Source organism: Ailuropoda melanoleuca, chromosome 4 (assembly GCF_002007445.2).
Source record: "Ailuropoda melanoleuca isolate Jingjing chromosome 4, ASM200744v2, whole genome shotgun sequence".
Lineage (NCBI taxonomy): Eukaryota > Metazoa > Chordata > Mammalia > Carnivora > Ursidae > Ailuropoda > Ailuropoda melanoleuca.
In genome coordinates this window covers 72,428,032-72,436,953 of record NC_048221.1, presented here as the reverse complement: position 1 = coordinate 72,436,953, position 8,922 = coordinate 72,428,032, and positions in this window count along the sequence as shown.

Sequence of the window (8,922 nt, the reverse complement as noted above, 5' to 3'; positions counted from 1 at the left end):
TGACCCCGGCCCGCCCCCTGCCCCCGCGCTCTGCTCCGCCGCGGCCCGGCCGCCCCGCCTCCTCCCCCAGCAGCTCCAGAAGTTGTTTATGAGGTCGGCGGGGTGGCTTGTGGCAAGGTGGGACTCCGCGCCAGGCAAGCGCGACCTAAGTGGGGCTAACCGGCAGCGAGAAGTGGGACTCCGGGAGTGCCGCGGACAGCAGGAGTGCCCCTTTGCACCGGTGCGCTTTCACCTCCGCCGTACCTTTGGGAGCAGGGCAAGACCGCGAGCACCCAGGGTCCCGCGCTCTGGCACGCCACGCACAGCCGCTCAGCTCTGCCACCTGGCCCCCGGGCCCTCTGGGGGATAGTTCCGAGGGCCCAGCAGCGGCGCTCCGAGCCGAGGCGTTGCGCTTTTCCCGGCAGAATGCCGCTGACTTTGCCGTCTGAAAGGAGAGGCAGGGAGAGCAATCACCTGCTCCTGTAAGGTCTGGGGAAAACAGTGCAGTGAAATAGAGCCAGGGCTTCGCCTGCTCTTCCTTTCCTTCAACTGGTACACCTGTTTGCTTGCGGGGTCGTGTTGGACTGTGTGGCTTTGGTGAAGATGCGGGAGAGGAGGGCCCTCGCTTAGAGCAAGGGCCGCTGCACCCTCCTCCCAATACCTGACCACCACCGCGCGGACCTGGGCCAATTCAGAATTGGACAAGTCAGTCTGGCTTCCTAGTGTGATTTGGGGATAAGAATTGACAGCGTGTCATTAAATCACAGGATCTCGGACCTGCCCTATGTGTCTCCAGTGTTTTATTGAAGCCCTAGGAACATGAAGTCTGCAGGTGTGGAGTGTGGAGAGATCAGAGATCTAAGGGGCAGGCCATTAGAGTGCAGGGATTTTCCAGCTGCGCTTTAAACGCCGCCTTCAACCCATGCTGGCCCGGGCATCTATGCTCCAGGTGCCTCTGGCCTGACCTCATCGACCGGATCTATCTGCTCTTCCAAGAATCCCACCCCATTTACTACTTACATTATGTTGATCCAGTTCTCAGGATGGCACAGGGGAGGCTGTCTTCCAAGCTTTGAGAAAAGCTTCATAGGTGTGAGTGGAAGAGAAGAGAAGACAAAGCAAGGGCCACGGGAGTGGTAGCCCTCGCACTGACAGCCTTGCTGAACGTTTTCCCCATAAGCCTGGTCATATTTTATATTAAATAATCTACATAATGCAAGTCCAGGACTTTATGCAAAGTGAGAACAGCCAGTCACAAAAAGACAAATACTTTATGATTCCGCTATTATGATGTATCTGAAGGAATGAAATTCATAGGAACAAAGTAGAAAGGTGGTGGGGGGGATGGGATGGGAATTAGTACGCAATGGGTATACAGTTTTGCTTCTGCAAGACAAAAAAATTCTAGAATCTGTTGTACAAAATGAATATATTTAACTCTATTGCACTGTACACTTAAAAATGGTTAGGGTGGTAAATTTAACGCTAGCTTTTTTTTTTAACCGCAATGCAAAAATAAATATCAAGAAAAAAATAATCATAAACGGAACTTTTTTTTGTTTAGGTTTGTGTTATCACCAAAATACAAAGTAAACATATTTTTCCCTTGCACACCAGGAGGGGTGGGGCTACTTTTCAGGGGCCTTTGGAAAGCACTGGAAAGCAGAATAGGGAGAGGAGACAACTTGCTGAGAACTGGGGAACCAGGCACATTTTCTCATTTTCGTAGAGCCATGGGCACTGTGTACACAGACTTTGAAATCAAACATCACGCCTGACAGTCAAGGGATTCAAACAAAGATTGCAAATCTCTCTAGGGAGCCATTTCTTGAGGCTGGTGGGTTTCAGAAATGGAGCCATTTCCTACTGGGCTTCTCCAGCCCCCCAGTCCTAGTGGACACATTTATTTATCTTAATAAAGATTTTGGTAAGACACAGTGCTCCCTTAATCAACAATAAGCTTACTCATCACACTTGGTGCCAGAGTGAGAGAAGAAACAGGTGCTTTGGTGGCTTCCAGATGCTCAGGTGGTTCACTGCTCGAGGAAGCAGAAAATTCTTGAGTCTGGGCTATGCTTGCAAGTCACAAAACAACATCTCCAACCTACACAGAACATTTCAGCAGTGCTGAGCTTATGAAATTAGATTTTTTGGTATTTTTTTTAAAAAGGAAGAGGAAAGGTAAAGAAAGTGTCACTCAACAAATCTACCATAGTAATAGTGCTTCTTCCCCATGGCCAGCCTGCCCATTTTTCTAATTGGGATTTTGCCATCTAAGTGAAAGGTCCCCAAGCTCTGATAAACAACTGGATGGATATTATGAAAATCCCAGTGAGTAACTTTGAAGAGTCTGGGATTTTGGCAGTGTCTAAGAGATTCACCAAAAGCTCTATATAGAAGAATTGGACCCAGCTTGCTTCGAGCAGAGCTAAGCAGCTCAATGACCTCTTAAGGTTTTTTCCAGGATTCAGTTCAACAACCTCGCAGGAAGGAGCTAAGAGTGTAAACCCAACCCCGGCCTGTGGCTAGAGCGTCTCATTTTACTTTTAACGCCCATGGAGCGCTACAGGAGAAAACCTTCAAAAGATGATGGCGGAAAGAGATGGATTCCAGAATTTAGAGGAGTGTCTCTAGAGACAATGATCTTTTGGCCACAGAGGGCAGCAGAGGGCATCACCAGGCAAAACTCCCAAGCTGCTTAAAATGGGAGCAACCGCCCATCTCCCAGCAAATCTCCCTACCTGTCCCCCAACTCTAGACTGGACAGCTTGGCAGCAAAGTCTATGACCCCAGAAGAATACTGACTTGTTTTAATGTGGAACAAGATTGGGTCTCTAGCCTCTTCTCTCCTCTGTAGAGCACACATACACTTAGGAGGTTGGGATAGATGGAGACCAGAAGTTAACTTACAGACTTGGTAAAGAGGAGGCACCTGGGCTAAGGTGGGCAGGTGGAAGACAGAGGGCCTCGGTAATCCTGTTAAAGTAACAGTATGGCCCAGGATGTGGTTGGAAATTAGGTTGGGATGGGTGGGATCTAACAGGAGAGGAGATCTTGGAAGGCTGGGCTATTTCTTTAGCATTTCACAACTTTCAATGTATTGTCACATGTCAGGGTTGGGGTGCAAAATTTCAGGGCGCATTCACTCTTGGATGGTACTAGCCCTGGTCTTGCACATGTGTTATCTCATGTAATACCCTTCGGGCCCCAGTCCCACCATTTATTGGGTTGGAAGGGAAGTCACCCCTTCCCTCACATTTGCCTGTTAGTCCTCCAAACAAAACCAGCTCTTGAATTGTGACTGTAGGAGTCTGTTCTCACGCTCATCAATGAATCCCATGACCAGAAAACCATACCTCCTGTGTTTGGCTTCAGGCCAAAGCCTGAATATATGCTATATCTACCATTAAACATGACTTTTGACTCTACAAATTCAGCTTTTGCCATCTTTCTAAAAGAGTTCTGGGATTCTTATTGAGGAAAGGGTTGAACATTTTTTTCTACTTGAATTCTTAGTGCTTACTGAGAAGGATCCAGTTTTAAAGAACCACAGTTTCCCCACCCCACCCCCACATCTGGATTATCCGTGACTTAGAGACTAATGTCTGCCCAGGAAAGGTCTTATGTGTTTATCATTTGGCCATTCAACAAATAGTGAAGGAGTCATTGGTCCATGGCCATTGTGTTATGCTGGTTTAGGGAGAATGGAAGGAATCAATCTGGAGGGAGAGAAAGCCAGTGGTTCCCTTCCCTCCAGGAGAAGCCAATCCAGTTGTGCACCCACTGCATTTCCCAGATTATGACATGCACATTTACTTACTTTTTAAGGCTTTTGAAATCAGTGAGAGTCAATAAGTAATGATTCCTTTCTTCCTCTTCCAAACTACTTCTCAATTAATATATATATATAATTTATATATTCTTAAAACATTTTAAATATAAAAGTTGAGAGCGAAATCACATGCTCTAAGCAATAGGTGTTGTAAGGATTTGGTGGTGGTGTGTGGGAGGGTGGAAAGAGTGAATAAGAAGGAAGATAAAGCTAGAGTCCCAGCCATCGTCACTGCTAGGAGTCAGAGACACCTCGCCCAGACTGGCCCGTCTGCTAGGCTGGTGGCTGCAATCTCTGTGGGAGGGATGGCCTATAGGAAGGACGTGCCAGCCCCACCTTAGAGTAGAAAGGGCACAAGCAGAAATGAAGGTGCTACTATCAATAGAAATGATGACTTCAGGCCTCAAGTAGCACTGCTCTGAAGTCCGGTAACTAAGAATGACACAAAGTAGGGGTCAGAGACACCCTCCTTGGTCCTATAGTGTGGCTTTGGCCTGTAATGGGGTGTTAAAATGGGACTTTCTCTAGCTCAGTTTCAAAATACAGAAATACAGAACTAGCAAAAGAGCTTTCGAAAAGTTTTGCATGCTTTAGTCAATGGCCACCTCAAGGGAGTGCATGCACTGATATAGTCAAGGACTAGAAGTGGCATTTCTAGGATGGAGTTGTCAACATCATGGAATTTCCCCTCCCCACACCATGGACAAAGGTTTGCCTTTCAGCTATCTCCAAGTCCTGTGACTTACCGGAGACCACGTGAGAGCATGGTCTGCGTCCCCTGCAGCTTGAGGGCCTCAGGAGAGCGCCCCCACGTGAGAGGCTGGCTGGAGCGGCTGTTGGAGCCAGGTGGAGGGCTGGGTTTGAGGCTTACTCCTACTCACCTGGTCACGGCAGTGGTGTATTTTGCAGGTCGGATTCCCGGGGAAGCCAGCAGGACGGGGAGGTTAGCATTCAGCAGGTTTATGAGGGGGAGCCCTTGGGATCAGCACCTGTGGGAAAGAAGGGACAGAAGTGGGACCGGGCAGGGGGCAAAGTGGAGCCTCCACAAGGGTCTCATCTAACCCCTCAGGGTGTCTGAAGCTGGAATGGCTCTTCAGAGTTGTCCCAAAGTGGAGTAAAGGGGTCAGGCCTCTCTACCTCTGCCCTGATCAGTCAAGGGCTGTGGCCTTAGGCAACAGCACCTGGAGGGGGGCGGGGGGAAGACAGGCCTTCATTCCTGAAGGGGTATCTGGGCAATGATTAGAAGGTCCAATACGGACCATGATGTTTACAGACCAGATGTGGAATTCACGGGAGGAATACCCACTGAAGATTTTTAAGAGGATCCTGCCATGCGTACCTCTTCAAAAAAGGTCTCAGCAGAAAGAGATAGAGGGACCACCAGAGGCAGAAGCTGAGGAAGACCACAAGTGACCCGCTGGAGGAGGGCCCTTCTGGAACCGTAAGGGGATGCAGTTGGAGGAGACCATCTGAGGAATCCACAAAGATACCAAAGAGGCAAATAGCTGCCATGGCCGGGGAAAACCAAAGAGAAATTACACCCATGCTAGTAAAAAGAAGGAGGAGAAGAAGATGAGAAAGAAGATGAGAAAGAAGAAGAAGACGACCTTTCCTATCCTATTTTTCCCCTCTCCTAGCCTCGAGGGGCCAATGTAGGCCAGTAGAGGGGTTAAGTACAGAGGTGCTAGGTAGGGAAATATCTTAGGCTCCTCAATGCCTAACAGGGCATCTGGCATAACTCGGGCACTCAGTAAATGACGACCAAACAAATATGCAGATGTATAAATGAACAAATTAATGTATCAGCCAAGATCTTAGGGTGCAAGCAACAGATAGCATCTTCCCTCCTGTCCGCTCAGGCTTCCAGGTTGAAGCAAGTCTAAGTTGGGGAGGACAGAGCTTTAAGCTGGGGTGAAGCTGCGAATTTTCATTACCTACCGGACTCAAGACGTTTATGTAGTATGAGCAAAGGAATTTCTACTTTTACTACTCAAGAGTGACTTTAAAAGTCTTGGGACTTCACTGAGATTTTATTCCAAGTGGGAACTAAATAATCCATCAAATGGACCACTTAAAAGTTCAATGGAAGAAAATAATAATATTGCCTTCTGATTGTATCATACGAATCCCATTTGTTTGACATAACTCTCTCAGGGGTCTTGAGGCCCCTTTCAGGGCTGTGCATGTGGCTGATGTCAGAAGCCACAGTGCTGGCAATGCATTAGAAGGTCTTCAAGAAGTGACCAGAAAAAAAAAAATTGGGCCCAGGAGGCAGTGGCAAATGTCCTGACCTAATTTTGGAGAGGGCCTTAACTATGGAAATCACAGGAAGTGCTGTAGACGGCTAGGGGAAAAAATGGCAGCTACAGACAGAACTTGTGAAAAATGCTCCAGGGACTCCCACAAATACGTTATGGGGAGACTGGGGAGCAAGAGGGAGGGACATCCTGCAGCAAGAGTCAGCCAAATGGGGCAAAGAGAGGCAAGAGTTAGCCAAATGCACAATGTGTTTACATCGTGCACCTCCGTTGTCTTAATTTACTTGTGGCAACGGACATCTTCTTCTCCTCAGTTCCTCAGCATCCGAACCTGAGCACCTTTCTATGTTTGGGGAGTTCCTCGCTCACCTTAAGCAGCAAGGCTTCACTAAAGAAAAGGCTTTCACTAAAGAAAGTAAAAATGCCAGATAATCTCAGCTTCTCTTGAACGCTTGGTGTGGACATGTGACTCGGGTTCTTTGAATCACTCACATCTACCCAGACTTTGAATCTCGTTGAATCTCGGGGAAGCAGGCACCTTGCAAGGCGGTTGCCACCCCACTGACAGCATCTTGGTGCCAGCAGTTCTAGCATCAATATCCCGAGTAGTGAGCTGGTGGCTTGGCCATGTGAACTACAGTCACCTACAGCGGGCTTCCAGTGTGGGGCTTAATTCCCGGCTGCCTTAACCTGTGCCTGGCTCTCCAGTTACCCCCCCTCCCAGAGATATTGTGAGATAACCAGAACCTTTTTAATAAATCAGTTCTTCTCAAATTGCTGGAGATAATTTCTGTTACTTGCAGCTAAGAATCTTGGCTGGTATATTCATTCATTCATTCATTCATTTACTCATTCATTTGTATGCACTATTTACTTGAATAGCATCCGGTGAGCGCTCCCTATATAGCAGCTCTCCTGCTGGGCACTGGCGCTACCAAGATCAATGAGACATGCACCATTCCTCAAGGAACTTCCAGTCAGATAAGAAGTCCTTGACAGGGCGCCTGGGTGGCTCAGTCGGTTTAGCAACTGCCTTCAGCTCAGGTTATGATCCCAGAGTCCCAGGATCCAGTCCCGCATTGGGCTCCCTGCTCAGCAGGGAATCTGCTTCTCCCTCTGACCCTCCCCCTTCTCATGCTCTCTCACTTCCCCAACTCTCTGTCTCTCTAAAAAAAAAAAAAAAAAGTCCTTGGCTAAATTTCTATCATTGGCTCTCAGTTTCCTTTTCTTTAAAGCGAGAGGGCTGGCTCTTTAGAGCCTTTAGGCTCTGATGTTTGGATTGGCTATGCATCACTGAATTAAGCGGTGGTCTTTGCCCCAGAAGCCTCAGCTGGCAGACACGTGAGGCCATGTGTGGAATACTTGGGTCAGGACATGACTGCGTCCTTACGACCTCCATTTCCTACATGGAAAACGAATCATCCTGGGCATCTGATCTAGGCAGGCGCTTGACTAAAGTTTGACTCGGCAGGAGCTGGTTTCCAGCACCTTCTCACCTCACCTTCTCTTGATCTCATTCCGAGCAGTTCTCCTGCCATCCTGAAACCACCCCTGGGGCAGACCACAGAGCATCCAGCAATGTCTTCGAGGGAGCTTGGCTGCTGAGAGAAGTTCAGTGTTGTCTGGCCCAGTCTTGGGGTTTAAACTTCCGATTTAGGCTGATAGAAGCACAAAGGAAAATGGGAGGAAAAAGCCTCACAACCCCAGAAATGGCTTGCCCCGCAACTCATTGTCCTGTCCCCCAGCAAAGTGCCTGCAGATTCAAGAAATGGTCAGAGATAGCAAGAGACCATTGAGACTTCAGATCTATGTTAAGTGAGAAGGATGGTTACAGGACATTTAGGGCGTCCGGATGCTACAGGAATTGGTTTTGAAACTTACTAATATACAAGGAATGAGGGAACATTGCCCCTTTATGATTTCCGTGGCTATGTATAGGCTTTTCCTGTCTGTGTCATTCTGGGACTACAGCTGGGTCCTTTTGGAGCACTGAGGTTAGAGGGGAGAGCACATACAAACATCGAGTCAGGGCACATACTAACATGGACCCAAATGCACCTGGGCGCTCACACACATACATGCACATGGAGCTCCCCAGGTGCCAAGCCCAGAAATACGGTCCCGCACAAACCCCATTTAAAATGCTTCATTTTTCTCTGAGTGCATACCTCTGTCTTTGCCCTTTGAAGAAAACCAGGGATGCAATGCTGAGAATGTGCCTGTAAATGCTTAAGATTTTAAACTCTGAGGCTTTTCTCTTGGTCTGTCTCAGGATTGCAGTCTCTGGTGCATGGATGCTGGGGTCGCAAGCCCGGCCTGTGCTCAATGACCTACCCCAGGGGAAGTGGAGGCACAGACGTTTCAAAGCCTTTAGACAATGCCTTACCTTAATCGTTCATTTTACATTATAGCAGATTTGCCCTTCTAATTGTTCTACTTAGGCTAAATTAAAGTGGGCCTTCATCAGACAGTAATTTATGGTAGAGAGATGCCTTGTGACATAAAAACATGCCAGTAGCAAAGCCAAGGCAGGGAGCCCGGGGTTCACTGTGTACGAGAGTGAAGTTCGTAATGCCCAAGGTTCATAAGGAAGGCCACACTTAGAAGAGCACTGGAAAGACCCACAGGCAACTCCACAGTAACTTTACCTGTTAAGACTAGAAAGCACAGGGGCACCTGGGTGTTTCGGTTGGTTAAGTGGCTGTCTTCGGCTCAGGTCATGATCTCAGGGTCCTGTGATCAAGCCCCAAGTGGGGCTCCCTGCTCAGCAGGGAGTCTGCTTCTTCCTCTCCCTCTGCCTGCCCCTGCCCCCACTCATGCTTACACTCACTCTGTCTCTTTCTCAAATGAATA